General features: G+C 47.5%; 1 protein-coding gene across 9 annotated transcripts in view; it reads right to left on the bottom strand.

Annotated features, from left to right (window-relative positions):
* Moe (moesin) overlaps positions 1-21,600 on the bottom strand; it is a 99,768-nt gene that overhangs the window by 61,706 nt on the left and 16,462 nt on the right. For 2 of the 9 annotated variants that reach the window (XM_027372393.2, XM_070123937.1), the window contains exon 1: positions 10,492-10,693. The exons of 2 other annotated variants lie outside the window; for them this stretch is intronic. The gene's annotated coding sequence lies outside the window, so the exon portion shown is untranslated. Of the gene's footprint in view, positions 1-5,421; positions 5,841-10,491; positions 10,694-13,669; positions 13,931-21,600 lie in introns of those variants that run through there. 5 more of the 9 variants (XM_070123936.1, XM_027372394.2, XM_027372396.2 and 2 more) reach the window with 5 other exon arrangements.

The following is a 21,600-nucleotide window of genomic DNA, read 5'->3' as shown; positions in this document are numbered from 1 at the left end:
ACAAGAGACAGAGAGAGAGTGAGAGCCTACCCGTCCTTCCCCTCTCTTACCCTCCCCCCTCTCCCTCCGGCCGTCCTCCAAGGTCAAGGAGAGTGTCACCATCCCCCACGCCTCCAGCCACGTGATGCGTTCTCTTCACATCTATTTCTCCTCCTCCGTCTTTATTCCCCTCCCTATCTCTTCTTTAACCTTCTTTCCCTCCCTCTCTCATCCCCCCCCCCTTTCTCCCATTCCCCTGGTTATCTTCCCTTCTATCATTGCTCCTTTCAATATCTTTCTTCCTCTTTCTCTGCGGCTGCGGTTTTCGCTACGTCCGCGCCGTTCCCCAAAGGCTCCCTCCATTCTTCGCACCGCAAACCTCTGTGCGGCTAATTTGCAATTCATCATCTGCATATTCTCTCTCCTTCTCAGACGCAGGATCCAAAACTTAATATATATTTGTTGGCAACAAATATAATAACATTTGCATTGCATATAAAATCCCTTTCTGTTTAGATAACGCTTATTTTTTCCCCCAACTACCAACGACCTTGAACAAAAAAAAGTCAAAAACTAAATAAAAGAAACAATACTCTCAACACCTACATTCCCAGAAATACACAAAAAATCTATATACACATAAACAAACAAAATAACCTCTTAATCATAACCAGATCCCAAAAGGACCTTGAGAGGACGCGACAGCTGACTCAGATAGGTGCGTATCATCCACATTGGAATGGTAACGAACAGAAAGGGCATGCTAATCGCACCATCAATCTTTATCCGACCTACACCACACCCCCGCAATGCTCTCGCTCGCTCGCTCGCTCGTACGACCCGCGACACGAGGCACGCCATACACACTTTGGGGAGTCATGGTGTTTCGTCTGTTTGTGTGAGGATGGACGTAAGGGTAGGAGTGTGAGGAGCCAGGTGGACGTAAGGGTGGGAGGGAAAGTGGGAGTGGGAGTAAGAGTGAGAGTGAGAGAGAGTGAGTGTGAGGGTAAGGGAGAGTGAGAGTGGGCAGAGATATAAAGATAGATCGAGCGACGTAAAGATCGAGTCGCTGACATGAAGAGAGAAGGAGAGAGGAGAAAGGAGAGAGGGGGAGGGGTAGAAGGAGAAGGAGGAGGAGGGAGGGAGAAGGGGAGAGAGAGATGAGAGAGAATTGGTAAAAAGAAAGACAACGAAAACAAGGAGAAAGAAAAAAATGAACACTTAAAAAGAGATAAAGACAAAAAAAGATAGAAGAGGTTTGACCCTTGCATCATCAACCAGGGGTCATCGTCGCCTTAATCATCGTAAAACCAACCAGCCAAGCCCACCCACCGCCAACCCCTCTCCCCAAACCCCACCACAAAGACAGCCTCAGAACTCGCAAGCCGAATTTCGACTCATTCAAGCTCGAAGGCAAAACACCTAAACAAATACAATTTCCAAACACACAAACAAAATCTTCTTTCACCTGACCGGCAAAAACACTTAATTAAGTCATTAAATAACAGCCGCATTCATCTTTCGTTTTCACAATCACACTAAAGAGGATTCTGTGTCCGCTGTCTCTCGAAAAAAAATACTGGGAAGGGTATACGAAATGGAGAAGAGAGAAAGAATGAAAGAACGTGCGAGAGAGAGAGAGAGAGAGAGAGAGAGAGAGAGAGAGAGAGAGAGAGAGAGAGAGAGAGACAGTGACAGAGTAAGGGAGATAGAGCGAAAGAGAAAGAGAAGAGAGAGAGAGAGAGAGAGAGAGAGAGAGAGAGAGAGAGAGAGAGAAAGGAAGAGAGAGAAAGAAAGAGAGAGAAAGAAAGAGAGAGAGCATCAGAAAGAAAGAGAGAGAGAAAGAGAGAGAGAGAGAGAGAAGAGAGAGAGAAAGAGAAAGAAAGAGAGAGAAAGAAAGAAAGAAGAAGAAAGAGAAAGAAAGAGAAAGAAAGAGAGAGAGAAGAAAAAGAAGAGCGAGAAAGAGAAAGAGAAAGCGAAAGAAAAAGAGAGAGAGAAAGAAAGATAGAGAGAGAAGAAAGAGAGAGAGAGAAAGAGAGAGAGAAGAGAGAAAGAAAGAGAGAGAAAGAAAGAGAGAGAAAGAGAGAAAGAAAGAGAGAGAAAGAAAGAGAGAAAGAGAGAGAGAGAGAGAGAAGAGAGAGAGAGAGAGAGAGAGAGAGAGAGAGAGAGAGAGAGAGAGAGAGAGAGAGAGAGAGAAACAAAAACTCGGTAGCCATGAACTCAACGGCCAACGCCCTGCATAGCCAACCTTGTCTCCCTCTACACAACGCGCATCACTTTCAGATTATTTTTTTCCTAACCTCCCCGTCCCTGTTCCCACTTTCATTCTCATTTCTTGTCTTCATTTACTGTTTGTTTATTTTTTTTAACGTTTTTCACATTGTCCCTTTCTCTCTCTCTGATCGTATTTCGCTATTTCAGCATTAATCTACTTTCATTAATTTCCCTTCATCTTTTTCATTCATTCCTTCTTTGGAAGATATATAAAAGACGTTATTGAACCCACTTATTCACCTTTTTTTTTCTTTACGAACCATAAAACTACAAACAGCTGATACAAGCTTGATAGCCGACAATGGAAAGACGAAATCCTTAAGGACCCAAGACACGGAGACCCCTTCGAAGACACAGCAGGGAAACCCCATACACAGCGAGGATGTGACAGCCACTGCCCAACCTCAGCTGTCCAGTGACGTCACTTCCTGTCATTCTAGCCTGGACGGGAAACGTGAACTCGCCAAGACATCTGTTTGCTCGTGGCGCCGCTGACACTGCTGACATCGTTCTATTTGGGTGAATGATGAGCTCTTGCGAGCTCCGAATTCCGGCGCCAGGGGGTCTTTGTCAGGGGGAAAAATACACGGATATAATGGATTTTTTGTGTGTAAAATGGCGCGACGATATAATGTAAAAACAAACAGACGGTTATCATCCGCTTCTCTCTATTCTTCCCCCTCTGAGTGTGCACGTGTGGCTCTGTGTACGCTCGTGTCTGTATCTGCACTCGAATATGTGCCTGTGCGCCTTTGTCACTGTTCTTCAATCCTTTCCTCAACTCACTCCCACTTAAGCCTGTAAGTCAATAATTCCTCCCTGCCCCCCACCTCGCCCTCCCTCCCACTCACCAGCCAGCCAGTATTCACAACCAACAAGCCGCCATCACTGGTAACCGTCGAACCATACCAAGACCGAGCCATCACTAGCAAGCAAGCAAGAAGGCATTAAGTGCGTCTCGCCAACGCACTTCATGACGTCTGCTCGCCCTTAACGCGTGTCTTGCGGGGAGACAACGTCGTTCCTGGATCGGGGGTGGATGGGGGGCAAGGTGGGGGGCAGGAGCGTCATCTGGCATGTACGTACTCGACCGAGCGGCGTCTTGCGCGGGTTCAACAAAACCTCCACCTACACACACTGACGGATTCTCTCATCAACCAATAGACAGACGGTAACACACCAAGGGGGTATTAGTGTGGGGCGGAGAGAGAGGAGGGGAAGGAGGCAGGGAATCGCTGATGATAAATGCAGATGGAAACGATAAAAAAGGCATTAATTCGCGAGAGATCAAGTCAGATTAAAAGGCAAAGACGTATCCTTTATCAATTACCCAGTGTATTTTTCGTCTATTAATATCCAGTTCCGCCCCAGTCTACACAGCAACGCCGCCTCTGTCGCTGCCGCCTCAGACAAGCTTGTAATTAACTCAAATGCTTAAAAAAAATATGTGGCCACCAGATGGCCCGTCCGTCTAATACATTCAGGAAACGCGAGGAATAATTCCATCTTCATTTCTTTTCCTTTTTTTAAATTCTGGGAGAAGATGCGTGCGCTGTGCTACTTCTCGTGCGGTTTAGTTTACATCAGTCACCTGCAAGAGAACTTGACACGCTTAAATTAACTCTGTTCATTTTCCCAGCTAGACAATAAGACCTAAAGACGTAAGCTTTACAATATACTTGTACATGTATGTGGTGCTTGCAGGCAATACCTCCCTGCTCAACTAAAACATAAAACACCGCTGCTTCTGCTATAACAAGCAAAACCAACGGCCATTAGAAACATGTAACTGCCAGCTGGTCATGCGCCTTCACCAAACGTCTATACCTATATAGACCTTTGCCTCACCCCACCTAACCGTCGCCGTATTATATCACTTCAGGCTACTTAAATCAGACAAGAAGTCCCATCACAATCAATACACTCATTGAAGAAGTGCACCTTCCCATCTACCTCTATCAACACCTGGTCGAGGACTGACAGACCGAAACAGATTGGGCACGACCGGACTTCGCGCCGCCAGACATCAAAGGGGGTTCCGTCGCTATTGAAAGCCCGCCCCACCTTCATCCACTTCCTCCTCCTTAGCTTCTTGAGATTGGCTTAATTCTATTTCAAGGATACTACTGAAAACCACTTTTGTAATATCATGTAACTGCGACAATGCAATTACCTTAAATCCAATGAACCCTAATCTTTCAAACTATACAAGACAATTATATGATTGGAGTCATTCCGTCAATCAAAGAAATAAAACAAACTAAGAGGTGAGCCGTTAGTCCTTACTGATAGCTGTCATATCATGCCTCACGACAACCGGATTTAGGAAATCGCCTGTTGTCAAGTTTTATCTTAACGCCTGATAACGACAATACAAAGAAAGCCCCAACCCTTATTATGGTCTTATCGAGTATCTGTATCATACACGCCGCAGTCATGAGGAGTAAAAGCCATCATCACTGATAACGCCGCCGGGAGTTACAATGCCATTGAGACGGAGAGATGGATTCCTCGAAAAATATCACTAGACAACCCAGACGCGTGTAAATAAACCTATCGCATCCTTTTACATGCAATAGAAGCTAAATCATAAATCGCACTGCATGACAATCACGACTCAACAGCCCCTCAACAAGTGGCAAGTGGCAGAGGCGACACCGCCCCCTACCCCCTTGGCAACCGGGGGGTAACGAGGGAGGGGGATGGTGAGGGAGTGAGAGGGAGGGTGAGGAAAACTCCCTCGAGATTAGATCCCGTTCACCGGATACACCGAAACCCGATTTCACTCGCCAACAAGGTAAGTCACATGTCCGTTTCACAACACACGGCGTACAGGATTTTCTTTCACGGTCACCACGAAGGGAATGCAGGGCACAAGGGAGAAGTGAATGGGGTGGGGGGAGTGTGGGAATAAAAAACTTCAATGAACTAACAGGTGGACCTAATTCTCTGTTAGATGTTTAAGAGGAGCAGAATCAGGTATCTGTGATCAAGTTTTTTCTCCAGATAATACCAAATTAATTTATCTAAAAGTACTACACATTCCTTGTCCTCTTCACATGAAAACTTAATTATTCTAATATACCCACACTTATTAAAGTTCGTCAAATAATTACACATGAACAATTAAGAAAAAAACTGAGATCCTCAGACCATCTCGGCACTTACCACTAACGAGGGAGCCTAATGTATGCTCCCTTAAAAGAAATTGTCTGAAGATACTGTTTACACAGCTGGCTTGTGACACACTTTTCGCAGAGACACTCAACTCGGTATTCAAGTACGAAGACACGGGACTTTCCTCTCCCGTCGGCACAAAGACGAGACACAATGTAAGAGGAGCGAGAAAGAGACAAGAGACGGGGAATGAGATTGAGAGAGAGAGATGCGAGTCAGTCACCAAGTCGCGTTGGGAGCGAATCACCAACAGCTGCGCCGCGACAACAAAACACCAACGCACGCCGGGAGACACTCGCACACTAAACACAAGCGCTGGCTGGGTCACGGAGCGGACCGCACGGCTGCCACGAGACTGCGGCGAGGCCAAGGCGCTGACTGGCATGGGTAGTGGCACGTCCCGCTCACTCACACACAAGCGCACGCACCCACTCGCTCATAAGAACGCACACATGCGCAGACGATGGTATAAGCAAGGAAATACACACACACACACTCACACTCTCACTCACTCACTCACTCACTCACTCACTCACTCACTCACTCACTCACTCACTCACTCTCACTCTCTCTCACTCTCTCTCTCTCTCTCTCTCTCTCCACTCATATCCCCTTTCCATTCGAACAAGCACAGATGCGCTATCTTGCCGCGCATTAGAGTGGGCGCTTTGTAATGGGGCGGATCGAGAGTCACTTATTACTCATATACTTCTCTGTTTCTGCTCGTGATTATCAGTTCGTTAGTCTTTCAGTCTTTGCTTATCAACGGCGTGTCTTTATTTCTGTTTTCACTCAACTCTCTTTCTCTTTCTCTCTCTCTCTCTCTTTCTTTCTTTCTTTCTTTCTCTCCCTTTTCCAACCTAAGACGACATAACGACAAAGAAGCGTGAAGGTATGCGAGAGTTAAGAAGCAAAGTGGTAACATGGTGTGTCTACGAGACCTCCCACTCCTATTGACCCTCCCCCTTCCACCCCCACTTGCACCTCCAACTCATCCTCCTCCTGCACCTGCCTCAATGCCTCCTCCTACGCACTCTCTGTCCACTCAGCACAACAAAGGTCGAATGATAATTTCACCGCACACATACACAAACATAAGACACACCCACACACGCACACAGGCACAAATATACATAGACATATACATATACACACACAGAGGCACAAATATACATATACATATACACACATATGCACATCCTCCCTCACTCCCTCACTCATTCACACACACATGTAAATCGTCAACGAGAGGACACCTTCGTGGAGAGGAGGCGAGTTTATCACACCGCCCCGTCAGCTGATCCCATTCACAAAAAATGCAATGCCTATGAAATCCTCATCAATTCTTGCTTAGGTACTACATATCGAATACCTCTGCATGGGCAACGGATCAAGGACGACAGAATCAATGTACTTTTACATCTTCTGATTCTTGGCTCACTATTTTTTTGAGTAAATTTGGCATACACATTTATTTTTCCAAGGAACAGATAATATTTTCTTCCCTCTAAGTGGACATATTACCTCGGAATTACCTCTTAACGTCTCACAAACAATCAAAATGTCGATATGTAACACCCAGAGGCGCAGCATCACGATCATATATTCTTTTGTAATTGCAAAGGTAAAGCAAACATCTACAAATACACAGAAAGTCCGCTGCTCGATAATACTTTTTAAAATGAGAAAATTCGGAGCTTTTCACTTTAAAGACTGATTTGGAGAAATGTATGAGGAAAAGATATGAATGAGAATGAACACCTTCACAATACAAGAGATGTATTTGACCGGCTTCGAATATATCTTCGTCAGAAATACATGATGGAGTGGAGAAGCGATTAGAATAAAATGACGGGAGGGAGGGGGGTTAGGGGGGAAGGGAAACTAGACACAGGCCGAGGGAGAGAGGGGGAGGAAGAACGGGAGAAGACGGGTAAGCGGCTAGAAGACGGGATGATGGGGTAGGGATGGAAGAAAAAAACGAAGACATGAGACAAATCGACATATTACCTCAAGGGCAATATGTACGGGTGGGGATGAAAGAAAAGGGAAACACGACTCGATGGAATAAGGAAGGAAGATTACGAGTGGAAGAAGTGCGAGGGATGAAAAAAGGATGAAATGAGGAAGGTGGGTGGGTGTGGGTGTCTGTGCTTCGAAATCCCTCCTCCTCCTCCCCTCCCCCCCCTCCCTCTCAAACACACCTGTGGTTAAAGCAGAGATGCTACCTGCCACCGCTGCTACTCATCACCAACCCATCTGTCACTCGTTCTACACCTGCGTCCGACGGGAGAATCAAAATGTACATGAAAAAAGAATCACACATCACACTTAATCCACAAATTACACCCTCCTTCCCCCTACAAAAAATAATCCCAAAAGACACTTTTTTTTTCTCTCCCTAGGCCTAAAAGCCTGAGGGTGTCTAAACCTCCAAGCTCTTCCTCGCCTTCTAAACCACCCCCTCGTCGACCGCCCCAACCCCCCCCCCCCTTCCCCTGCCTACCTGCCTCCGGTGAAGATGATGAGGCGAGACACGCGACGTCAAGATCATAACAGTATCGGTGTACCTGAAGTCCCTCTACGACCTCCATCTCCCCCTGCCCCCTCCCTAATTCTCTAATTTCTCTCTCTCTCTCTCTCTCTCTCTCTCTCTCTCTCTCTCTCTCTCTCTCTCTCTCTCTCTCTCTCTCTCTCTCTCTCTCTCTCTCTCTCTCTCTCTCTCTAATCTATTTTCTCTAATTCTCTTCCTCTCCCTCTGTCTGACGTAGACATCTTGACATTTTGACATCTTTTCACCCAAGAGTTATTTACCTTGGGCTTCTCCCTAATACCTCTCCCCCAGGACGGTGAGCATCAGAGGGATGTCATCATCACTAAGCTTGATTGTAAAAGCTGCGTTTGTTCGGGAAGTGCACTTAAGAGGGAGGTTCACTTTGGAAGGTAATGCACAGTAAACCTTCTGACACGCAAATAACCGCTCGCACTTGACTCCGTGAGGCTGCTATGACTCCTCCACTTACACCGGAAGTGACACATCCGGGGACGATGCCTACGTGTCTTATCTTTCCATTATACCATTGCTATTTATATGTGATCATGTGTTCGTGTTCGTGTGTGTGTATGTGTGTGTAGGGTAGTGTCTGATGGTTGCGTGGGTGGGTGGATGCGTGGGTGTTTCCTTGTCTGTATTTGTTTATTTGCGTGTGTGTCTTCTGTTAATGATTAAGCCCCCTTAAATCATGGTTAAGGTACTGACGATAAAGATACTACACAGTCAATTACAATTGTTCACTAGAACATCATTATTAATCCCCTTATCTTTATCCGAGAAAACAAAATTACTCTGTAATTGTAGAATTACATTGAAATGCATTCAAAATCGAACTAGGCACATAATTAAAAGCAATATTGAGGCACATTTCAATGGAATCTCATATCAATATCTACGCAAAGCACACCTGGTCAGGAGGAAATACACGCATGCGCGCCCACATGCTAACAGAATACGCACGAGTTTCGCTAAACAAACAAACAAGTATATAAACGAAGAGGAAGAAACACGGAGACACAGCTAAAGACAGACAGGCATGAAAAGATGTACACACAAACAGGTAGGCTGACGCTCGCTCGCGCACGTACACAAACAGAAACACAAACAAACATACACACACACATACACACACACACACACACACACACACACACACACACACACACACACACAAACAGAAACACAAACAAACATACACACACACATACACACACAAATCGCAATGTCCAAACGTCCCCCACCTGTGCAGGCAAGAGTTCCTCCTCTCCACGCACAACCACTGGTGTACCTGATCGCCTAACTGTCATCTTACAAATGAGACGATGCCGATCCCACTTTTTACTGCCAATTCCTCTTCCTCTTTCTCTGCCTTTGGCTCTTAGCCCTTGGCCCTTGGTCCCTCCCACTCAACTCTTTAGGCTCCAATCGGGGCCATTACAAAGATGGAGGAGAATCTATTTGGAATGAGAAACGAGAAGCGCATTAAACAAGATTGCGACACTTTCCGCTCCGAAAGAATCGAGAATCTGATCCATCCCTAGTGGTATGTGAGCGTCTCCCGCACCGCCGCAGTCCTACCCAGTTCGCTAGCTCGCACTGGACTTCTCCCTTCCCCAGCTCTCCCTCCCTGTTCTTTCTCTTTCTTTCAATTGATTAATACGCTTTCTATTTTTCGTCTCCCCTTACTTTCTATCCTTTCCATACATGACTTTTATTTGACCTTGTTTTTACTTTCTAGCATTTTTCTCACACGGCCATACTTCTCTCACCTGGACTGCGGTTGGCCGGTGGACCATTGGAGAGACACCTGGGAAAACCCTTCCTCTGACCCCTCCCCCCTTATTTCTGGTCTTCGCTCGCACCCTCACTCATTCTCCGATAAACCTATCACATTTGGGGCTTTCCTAAGACTTTCTTTAAGTGATGATGACGGTTTCACTTGGCTCCGAAACAGATTTGACTTCCATCTTTTGTCATTTTTTTCGTCGTCGTCGTCATCCTCCTCCTCCTCCTCTTCTTCCACCTCTCTCTCCTTTCCTTTCGAGATCTAATCCTCCAAGGCTAGTGCAGTGTTTCCTGTACCGCAGCGCCACACGAGAGGCACGTCCGGTCTTATCAGAGCAAGAGGGAGGGGAGTGGATGAGAGAGAGAGAGAGAGAGAGAGAGAGAGAGAGAGAGAGAGAGAGAGAGAGAGAGAGAGAGAGAGAGAGAGAGAGAGAGAGAGAGTAAAGCGGTGGTCAGCATCATAACGGAGCTCACCGAAGTGCGCCTTGATCCATTCCCGAGATCCGCCACGATGTCTCGGCATCTTGTGAGAGTGCCGGTGGGACGTGCCCGGCGAGCCACGCGGCTGAACAAGAAGTCACCGCCCTGAGTCTGCGAATGTGTGAGGCCGTCACAATCCAGAGAGAGCGTCGAGTCAGACACGAGTCGGGAAACGCAGGATGACTCACAATACCCATGGCCTGTACCCGCACGCACCCTCGACACACAAAGGGAATAAGCACCTTTAACCACGTCTCAACGCTGGGCTTGTCTCCTGCGCTGTGCCTCGTCATCGGAACTGGCCTCACCTTTCTCCTCCTGCCATGCGAGAGAGACCTTTCGGAAGGACTTCCACCGAATACTAACACTCGAGACGTCGCTCTGGTTCGCTGCTAATGTGATGCAGCGTGCTCCACGGTCCTTGTGTTGAAACAGCCAAGGTCGATTGCAACACTGAAACTCCTTACACATTATCTCTACGACGGTACCCCCTCTCCTTTTCTCTCTTCTCTCCTCTACCTCCCCTGGAACTCTCTCTCTCATTTTCACTTTAATTTTCTTTCTTTCTTTCTTTCTCTCTCTCTCTCTCTCTCTCTCTCTCTCTCTCTCTCTCTCTCTCTCTCTCTCTCTCTCTCTCTCTCTCTCTCTCTCTCTCTCTCTCTCTCTCTCTCATTTCTTTCCATTTTTCATAAGATAAATAATATTCACCACCACCATAATCACAAAGAAAACACGAAACCTCTTTCCTTCTCGTATCTGTTAACCCTATCTGTCTTCGTAACCTCCCATGCGTTATGCAAGGAAACGAACAACAAAAGGCATCAAACCTCAATGACAAAAAAGGTAACAAAAAGCACTAGCCTGCATCCTTTCCTCCGCAGCGGGACACTGCCGCAACCCCAGCGGCCGCTCGACACCCATCTATTCCTTGTGCACGCCCATACGGAGCCACCGCACGCACGCACACAATCCACCCCATCAACACGCCCATAATGACCCAGCCACATACATGCTATAAACACGTGCACGTCCAGATCTCAAACATTACACTCACGCACGCACATGCACGGAAAGAATAGTGTTGGAGACGGGAAGGGGAGGGGCGAAAAACAGAAATTGGGAGCGAGAGAAGGGAGACAGGAAGTAGTGGGAACAGAGGGAGTGGGAGGATGAGAGTAGAGAAGGTGAGAATATTGAGAGAGGCAGAGGGGGAGGGGAAGGGAGAGGAGGAAAAGGGGAGGGGAAAGGAAAGGAGAGGAGGAGAAGGGAAGAGGGGGAGAGGGGAGGGGAGATGATCAGCGAGAAAAAAATATCTTTTACTCCCAAACCTAAAAGAAAAAAAATCAACAAAAGGTAGCCCTAGTGACCAACTTAGCTCACGTTAGCTTCGGGGGCACGTGAGGAAGCACCCCCTCCCCCTTATCCCCTACTCCTCACCCAACCTTTCTCCTCCAACTTGTTCTTCCACTTTCCTTGAGACGCTGCACTCTTGTTTGTTTCTTTCCAAAGATCAAGGAAACCCTGTAGCAATTGCGACAACTCTCCCTGATCCTCACATTACTTCCACAGGCCGCCACTAGATCTCCCACATACATCTCCCATTCCCATTATCGCCGATTTCCCCTCACTGCGGAAAAGAAAACATACCCCAAAAATGCCATTCCAAATTTCAAAAGGCCTCCGTGCTGCACATAACGGTTAATTCTCTCTCGGACACACATTGTCCAGACCAGTTTTTTTTCGTATCGGAAAATTCCCCGAGTTCCTGTTCCCCTCCCCTCTCCCTCTCCCTCTAATTCTAATTGTCCTCCTCTCCCTCTCTCCGTTTCGTTCATCTCTCCTATCCAACCATCCACTTCACCTTCGTCTTCTCCATCTCCCCAAAACCTGCCCTCCCTCTACCCCTCCAGGACGTACTTCCCGAGTATCCTGGTATTTTCCGTTTTTTCCTATCTCTCTCCTGCTTTGCTGCCTCCGTGCGTCCAGTGTCCATCGCAGCTAAACCCGGACTCTCTTCGTTTCGATAGTATGAGGTCCGGTTCTATTTGTAATTTGATTTCCCCGAGATTCCCTGAGGTTCGCCGGGATTTTTGACGTTCCCCTGACGTCTCCCTCGTGACATGGCCCGCCTTTGGATTTGGTTCTCCCCTGGGTTTTGGTCTGTGGAGGGTGTAATTATCAAATGATTCCCCCCTTGTGATTTGGTTCACGTGAGATTTGGTTACCTCTCGTGATACGGTTCGTCGAGGTACTCCCCCTCGAGATGGGATGCACCTGCGTTCTGTACTTTGTGATTTGCTTCATCTGCTTCCGGTTTCTGACGCAATGCAATGCATTCGAAAAGTCGAGTTCTCTCCTACTATGTGATTCACATGATATCGGATTCTTCCCTCTGCTGTGGTGCATCTGTGCTTTGTTTCGAACTCACATGGTTCACTTTATATTATACTTCTTTCTCCCTTGTCGTTCGATTCACCTTAGGTCTGGTTCTCCCTTCTAATGCGGTTCACCTGGTCTGCGGCAGCTCCAAGCGTCCAGTAGTTGGCAGCGATGATCAATCTCTCATGATGATCACGTTTCTGTAGTCAGTTCTCGAGCGACCGGTACAGTCACTGCCACCCGCCAGTACCTGCACGACATATGGACGACGAGCAGAAAGAAGAGACGGAAATGGGAAGGACTAATCTAATTCATTTCTATGTTAATCCCTCCTCACTGCTGATTGATACGAGAGACAAGGGGTGCTCCGAGGGTTTATGAGGCCACAGAAGAGATCTTCCAGCAGGAAAGACGTCAAACCGCAGCAGAAGAGAGCAGGCGAGCAGGTAGGCAAGCAGGCAAAGCGATCGCTGAACTTGCGGTGACCGTGAGGAGACCGCGCTTTCTTCCCAGCTGGATTTGAACACCTGCCCACGCACAGTCAGTGCATGGCCCCACCGCCCCTTCGCTCACTTGACTTCAAAGACTCATTTTAGCTCATCTTATCTAAGAGAGGGGAAAAGGGGGAAATGGAGGGGTAGGGAGGGGAGAGGGAAATGCAGGGGAGGAAGGGAGGAATGGGAAGGACGGAGGGGAGAGAGGGGACGAACGAAGGAGAGGTGAGGAGAGAAAAGAGAGAAGAGAAAGAGAGAGTACATGGCCCCCTAACCCGTCCGTCAACAATGACGCCGTAACTCAATCACACACTGTAACATATCCGAAATCTTAGCCCCGAGTTAGTTCTTGTTTCCATCACACTTAAAAGCAAAAGCAAGCAGGCGCTCTGCCTAGCGAGCCGAGTCTCCCTCGCACACACGCCCCAGAGACACCAATAGGACAGAGCCTACGTTAAAAATGATATCCCTTCTAGCTATAGATAACACGTTCTAACCGGTTTCTCATAAAGTTGTAAAAACACAACTCGTCCCAGGAGACCTGTACCTTGACTGGAGTGTTGGTGGAGGGGTGCAGGGTGGGGGGCAACGTAAGTAGGTAACCCTTGTGTTACCAGGCTGCTGCAATACTGTGTATCCGGTTGAATGACTTCTCTCTCGCCTCCTTCCTCGTCTTCCCCGCCACACAGGAAGCACAATCGCTCTCAAGCACAAACAGATACGAGAGCGAGCACACACCAATCACGCCGCAAGCACGAGGTAACCCAAACACCAGCGAGCGGTGTTGCCACAGCCACGTCCCACGTTACACTGGAGGTACCGGTACACAAACTAGCCGGGAGGGGGAAGGGGAAGAGGTGAGGGAGGGAGGGGGATAGAGGGAGCAGGGGCAGGAGTGAGAGGGAAGGAGGGGGGGGGGAGAGATGAGAGGTAGAGAGCGGGGGGAGTGGGAGGAGGCTCAGGCTCGTCGGACCGGTACGGGAGAGTGGGTGAGTGTGCCGGCAGGAGACCTCCACACACGGTTACAAGTGGTAATTCTCATTCTCTTTCTCTCCTGCCTCTCTCTCTCTTCCCTCTCTATCTCATTCTCCTCCATCTCTCTCTCTCTCCCATTCCTCCTACTTCTACTCTCGCTCACCCTTTCGCTCTTTCCACATAGCAAGTCCGGCCAGATATGGTACCTTACACCCTGCAGGTGGCAATCCTCAGGGGTGTCATGCTGCTCAAAGGGGTAATGCACACCACTGCGGTAGAGATGGAGATGAAGTGGAATGGCTAAAGGGTGTGAGGAGGAAGGGGAAGAGTAAAGGAGGCGAAAGAGGGGAGGGAGGGGGATAAGGGTAAGCGTGGGTTTAGGGAAGGAGAAAGAGTAAGAGGGGGATAGAGGGAAGGAAAGAATAAAAGTGTGAGGGGAAGGTTAAGGGTAAGGGGAACAGAATATTGGAGGAATAAGGGAATATGAAGGGAGAGGGGAAAGAGGGAAGACGGAGATAGATCGAGAAAGATTAAATAAATAAATGGGATGAAGATGGGGAACGTGAAGGAAATATGGATGGAGAGGGGTGGGGAGGGGAGCAAAGGAAAACCGGGAAAAGGGGGAAATGAAGGATTGAGGAGAGGCCGATCGGTGTTATAAAGAACTCGGTGATCCTTCCCGTGGCGCGCTGGTCAAGGTCACCCCTCACTCAACCCAAGCTCCCGAGTCGGTCAGGTGAGGTAACGGCTAAATATACAGTTAACCTAAGACGGCAAAGGTGGGCCCGCCGACGCTGCCACCTGCAATAAGAGGGGTGTTGGGTGGCACGCCGCCGCCTTGTGCCGCCACATGCAACTTCTGTGAAACCTACATATTTAGCCGTCGAGTGCAAGGTCACCCTCTTACCTAAGACAACGATAAAACCCTTGGCCGTACTTTCCCCATCTCTGTACGCCATCACCTTCAACTTGGCTCAACTCCCGAGATATTTCCAGGTGCCTGATACATTAAGAGAATTCTACGAATGATGCAATCACAGCATCCACGCAAACCCCGGCCTTCGAAAATTTCATGGCCCCGGGTCGTATCACCTGTCACAGCCCTGAGTCGAGTCGTCGAGTCAACATCCAAGGTTTGGAACACCTCCAATAATCGCGCTAGATCATAATGCTGAACCCGAGATAAAATCACACCACCGGACACCACAAGCCCAAGTCTAGACACAGTCACCACCAACACCGCGTCATGACATCACCACAACGCGGACTCGCTGTCACTGACATCACCACTACACGCAGTTGATGGCATCACCACCTGCCACATATGCAGGGCGGGGCTTTGAGACGCCCTGGACGCACCTTACTACTCAACTTCTTAACAGAATCGAATTTCCTGGTCGCTTCTAAAATACTGCCTCTGATATTAACGGAGAGAGGGATGCATCCGCGGTCCCTTGGCCTCGACGTAGAATAACTTTAAAGACATCTAAGGAATATACATGCGGACACGCGTCTCTCGTTTGGATGGCAAGTAATCCCCGCAGCGTTGAAATTCATCAAGGTTAAGAGGTGATGAGAGAAAAAAAAAACGAGTGGAAGGAGGGGGAAATGTGAGTGTGTGAGAGCGTGTGCGAGTGCGTGAGCGTGTGCGTGCGCGAACCCTGGTGACAGTACATCGCCTTCAAGGGACCACAACCATCAGGTTCCCTCGCCTCCGCGTAACCTCATCTTACCCCTTCCGGTACTTCCGCCGCAGGTAATACGCGGTGTAATGTGATACTAAGAAAAAACCTTGCTCTTTCTTAAAGGTGTGATGATCCGATCCACTAGTTGGTCCATTGCGCATGTGTCGATGATATTTAAAAGTCATGTAGCAACCACTATATACAACTGATTGCACTGAAGTCCAAGTAAATATATATTCATTGCCATTGATTAACAATCATCACTCAGAACTCCCTTAATCGTACCTCCATTCCCGTCTTTCCCAAGGATTACACTTCCCTCTCACTCCACCTAGCGATCTCCTGCTTCAACCCCAGTGCCAATTATCCACCCCTCTTTACCTCTTTTCTTCTTCCTTATCGCCAACACCTCCCTCCTTCCTCTCTCTGTCTCCCTCTTGCACACCTCTCTGCCACTGCTTACATCCGGCTTCAAACCCAAGAAGCTTCGTTTACAAACATTAACCAGGATCGGATCTCCGCTGGTTGATCCTCGAGAAAAGACGGGAAGCGCATGTTGGTGATGAGTGAACTGTCTACCTATTTTTTTCAATTTTAATACAACTCGTATCAAAGGCTCCGATCGATGACGAATGGCCTCGCACTCGCAAACTCACAGCTTAAGTATACGTAAAAATAAACTTAAAAAGAAGCATGTGACACGCTTACGTAAAATCCTTCCGTTTGGGTTCACCACGCCCTTGTTACCGGGGAACGTAAACATTCCCAAGAACCTCCCGTGTCTATACAAACTCCTCCACAACTGCACATGCAAAATCCCCCATGATACCCCCGCCGTCTCCTCATCCACACACCGATTTCAACAAACCCTTAAAACAAAAAGAAAAAAATAATCCAATCTTGCAACCACAGACTCCGGGTAGGAGCAGAAAGACAGAGAAAAAAGCAAGAACCAAAATACATAGTAATATCGTCAAACCTGACACAAATAGACCACGTGAAAATAGACCACAGCAAGTGCCCTACATCCACCCCCACCCTCCCTTAGCCCCTGCCCAACCGCGAATAGGGCATGTGGCAAGGGATGGACTTTCCTAAAGGGCTATCTGACAAACTAATGCGTGGTTAAAAGCCGGCAAGAAATAAGGTCAAGTAGTTGCGATTGCTGTCGATTGAGACGCCGGTGTGGGCGAGAGGAGAGGATGGGTGAGGGTGAGGGAGGTAAGGATGGGAAGGGCATGAGAAGAGATGAGAAGAGAGGCGAAGAAATAAGAGAAAAATGGGGAGGCGAAGAGAGGGGAGGAAAAATCTGGTTTGGAGGGAGTAAAGTTTCGAAGAGACAGGGAAGGCGTTTCTATGTGGTTGAACGTGGAAGTAGGAAACAGGAGGAGGGAATGGAAAAAACTAACAGTGGAACAGGTGGAGAAGTAAAGGACGATGAAAGCGAAAAAAAACGGAAAGTGAGAGGGAGAGGCAAAAAGGAGGGAGAAGTGCAAATCAAGAAAACACTAAAAGAATAATGATGGATAGAGGAGATGAGGTGGTGAAGGTGAGACAAGCACAGGGATGAGGAAGAGGAGACGAGACAAGGATGAAGATGAGGAGATGAAAGTGAGGGTAAGGAGGAGGATGATAAGATGTTGAGACGAGACAGGGGAGGTGGAGGAGACGAGACAGGGTAGGAGGAGGAGACGAGACAGGATAGGATGAGGAGACGAGACAAGGGAGGAAGATAAGGGGGAGACGACACAGGGGAGGACACGAGGCTGCGGAGGAGACAATGAGACTGGGGAGGAGGAAGAGATGAGATTGGGGAGGAGGAGATGTAACTGGGGAAGAGATGATGAAACTGGGTAGGAGATAAGATGAGATTAGGAAGGATGAGACGAGAAGAGACAGGGGAGGAGGAAAACGACGAGACGCGTCAAGGGAAGAGGAGAAGGGGAAGGCAAGACAGGCGAGGAGGTGGAGGAGGAGAAAAGTATAGAGTCTCTGCCGTCACCTATCAATATCCGGAAGGGCTTCGTGCCAACCCCTTCGCCCCTTTCACCATAAACCCTCGAGCTCACGATGCTTTTACCTCAAGTCACTCACAATAAACATCCGAGACATTTTAAATCAGCATAGACTGAAATGTCCACATCGTCATATCTTCCCCGCACTTGAATACGGACAGAATCGTATGCCGAGGGACAAATCGACTTCTGGTAAAGAGGTAGAAAGGCAAAGAAAGCAGTAGAAAGGAGGAATGAAAGAACTGCAGGAGGGGAAGCGGAAGGGTCGAAAGGAAGGATTAAAATAAAACGAAGTAAAATAGATATTACGCATTTCTTTCCTGCTTTGGTGACTAATGGACAAACCCTAAAAAATAACTTGGAAATACGAAGCATTCGCGTGCATATGAAAATAATCATAAAAATAGCAATAGCAATGTAAACAGAAATACTGATTGTAGTAATAACGATCGCACCCAAACCAGAGCACGCTACAATTCGCTTTTCTAAAATTTAAATGAAAAAATAGCGGATACTTTCAGAAATAAACACTGCAAGCATTTTTGAAAAACTCATCAGGAAATACCGACACAAATTAGGTTTAAAAGAGACCGCGGTGAAAGCTTTCATCAGCTTCCATTTACAATACCAGGCAGGTAGCGGGCAAGCGAGTGAGCGATCCAGCCAGCCAGGTAGCCAGGTAACGAACTAGCCAGAGAGCCTCTCATTCTGTTAAGAATCTTTCGACCGCATCAACTCGGAAAAAATAACAAAAATAGTAGTAATTGCTTATCGAACAAAAGAATAAGGTTAACTCAAAATAAACATAATAAAAGAATAACCAATAACAAAAATATTCTAAACAAAATCTCACCTTGATGATGCACTTCTCCAGGCTTCCGAAAGATTCGAAACAAATTTACAAATCTTTTAAAAGGTTATCATTCTACCCGTCACTTCATACAGTGCGATACTGCAGCATCACCCTCCTCATACTCAATGACCAGTGAGGATTTTCATGGGCAAGTTATATCATATCTGTCTTCCTTGAGGTAATCGATACTCGGAGACTTTCGTTCACGGCCGTCCGTCACAGCTGATCAGAAAATACACAGAATATATATTTTTTAAATTCTTAGGTATATCCTTGAGGATGGAAAGGGGAGGGAAGTGGAGGGGAAAGGGGAGGGAAGTGGATGGGGAAGGGGAGTGGTAAGGGAAAGGAAGGGAGAGGAAGATGTGGAGGAGAGAAAGAGGGAGATTGAGAGGAAGGGAAGAAAGAAAAAGAAAAAAATAATACATAAACAGAGAGAGAGAGAGAGACCAACTTCGAGTAACCCGAAGTAACAGAGATACCTAACAAGATACCAACGCCACACCTCTCTGGTAGACATTCTTACACATACGTATAAAAAAAACTCAACTGGCTGTTTTGGGGGAGAAAGGGAGGGGAAAGGGGTCTACTATGAGCATGTGCATGGGGGTGGGGGGGTTAAGAGAAGAATGTAGGTAATGGAGAGAGAGTAAGATAAGAATGAAAAGTGGGGAAGGGGGCCCCTAAAGTTGCATGCGTTTGGGGAGGGAGGCAGGAAAATCGTGATGAAATTTAAAGAGGGGGGGGGGGGGGATAAATTAGGGGGATTAAAATGCGATGTGGGGGGGGGGGGATTCGAGGAACTGAAAAGGATGAGGTGTACGCTGGAATGAATTGAGTGGGAGGATGGGATGTGAGTGGGAGGCAGGAGTATGTGTGTGTGGTGGAGGGCGTGTGTGTGGAGGGAGAAGAATGAATGGAAGGGAGTGGTGTGTGTGAGGTGGAAAGTGTGTATGAGGTGGACTAGAAGAATGTATGGAAGGGAAGGGCGAGAGGAAAGGTATTGTGATAATGAGAGGGAGGAGTATTCGTAAGAGGGATTACTGTGCGTGGGAAGGAGGGATGTGGGTGGGAGGAAGGAATGGGAGAGAGGGACGTGAGTGGGAGGGAGGAGCAGGCGTGGGAGGGAAGAGTGTGAATAGGAGGGAAGAGTGTGAATGGGAGGGAAGAGTGTGAATGGGAGGGAAGAGTGTGAATGGGAGGGATGTGAGTGGGGAGGGAAGAGTGTGAATGGGAGGGAAGAGTGTGAATGGGAGGGAAGAGTGTGAAAGGGAGGGAGAGAGGGAGGTTCGCTATGAGCCGCACCCGTGTCCCTGACCCGAAGACTTCCCCCAAAACCCTGGATATCACGACTGCGTATAATCAATGACTCTGTAGTCGATAGCTCACATCAAACATTCTTATCGAAATTGCCTAGCAGCACCTCCATCGGACTTATCGACTGTTTAATATATACTACACACCGTGTATATAAACAAAATAAATTGATAATATACGTAAGTATTAAACCCCGGAACACTGCCCTGTAGTCTCTTTCTTAGTATACCTTTCAGACACGGCCACACATGCAGCCGTTTGTGCATATTCACACACAACGCGTGCATGTATTTTTCCACACACATGCACACCGGCAAAAGTATACGCCCTCATTTCCCTCCCCATTTTCCTACATTCCTTCATTTTCTGATTAAAAAAACACACATTTAGAGCTTTATGTAGCCTGGTTTTGATATCCGGGGATTTGGGTCGGGGATTTACTAAAAATCAGGTTACACAGCACGAATATTTAATTGATAAAATATAAAAAGTGAATATTCATGTCCCTGCCTCGGCGGTATTTCAGGTTTCATTGTTTCTAGTACCCCCAAAATTATCTTTTAAAAATAATAAATAAAATACTTATATTAAATCACAAGATTATATCGATCTAGACGCACTGCAAAATCACCCAGGAGCACAAAAAATGAAAATATATTTTTCTAAAACAAAGTCAAATTCAGACTTGCTAAATATAAAGTATAAAACCAAATCCAGAAAGAAGAAAGCATAACAAAGCAAAATCAATAAAACGAAAGCTAAAAAAAAGAAGCTAGGCAAAAATGCTATCAATGGAAAAATGCCACGACACGAATTATAAGCCTTCGGGGCGGCCTGAACACACTGATGCAGGCATTTCCCGACGCTGGTGATTCAGCATTGGTGTGGGCGCCCGGCTGAGGGGGGGGAAGGGGCCTGAAAGGGGGGAGAGGGGATGAGGACATGGAGAGAGGGAAGAGAAAGGGTAAGGGTCCAAGGAAATCGGAAAGGGAAAGGGGAAAGGGAAAAGAGAGGCGGGATAGAGGAAAGGGGAAAAGGGACAGGAACAGGAACAGGGACAGGGACAGGGGAAAGGGGAAAGACGGGAAAATGTAGGCAGACAGGAAAGGGGAAAAGAGGTAGGCAGAAAGAGGGGGAGAGGTTCAGGGAATAGGGAACGGTACAGGGAGAGGGTGAGGGTAGAAGGGTAGGAGGAGGGGAAGGGGGAGGAGAGTAGGCGGGCGGGTGTCTAGTGAAAGGTCATGAGGAGGTGGAATGCTATTGGATAGCCGAAGGGTAGAGGGAGAAAACCGCGGGGATAGGGTTGAAAAGGGAGGGAAGAAGAACAGGAAAAGAGAAACAGAGTAGAAACATGAGAAAGGTGAGGAAGTAAAAAAAAAAGAGCAGGGAATGGAAGGAGAAGGACGTGAAGGAGGTGGTGGGGGAGGATGATAAGGAGGAGAGGACACAACCTGATGCTGACTCCCTCTCTTGTTCTCATCTTAATGTGTCTACTGTTCCCCCCTCCCCCTCCGGCCGCACGAGGATCTATCTTCTTCAAAATAACGATCATTGCAAAAAATAAACCCGTGGTACAAAGACACGTGGGGGAGAAAAGAGAGAGAGAGAGAGAGAGAGAGAGAGAGAGAGAGAG

This window comes from Penaeus vannamei, chromosome 7 (assembly GCF_042767895.1).
Source record: "Penaeus vannamei isolate JL-2024 chromosome 7, ASM4276789v1, whole genome shotgun sequence".
Taxonomy (NCBI): domain Eukaryota; kingdom Metazoa; phylum Arthropoda; class Malacostraca; order Decapoda; family Penaeidae; genus Penaeus; species Penaeus vannamei.
Note: the sequence above shows the minus strand (reverse complement) of the source record. Positions and strands in the feature narration are given on the sequence as shown.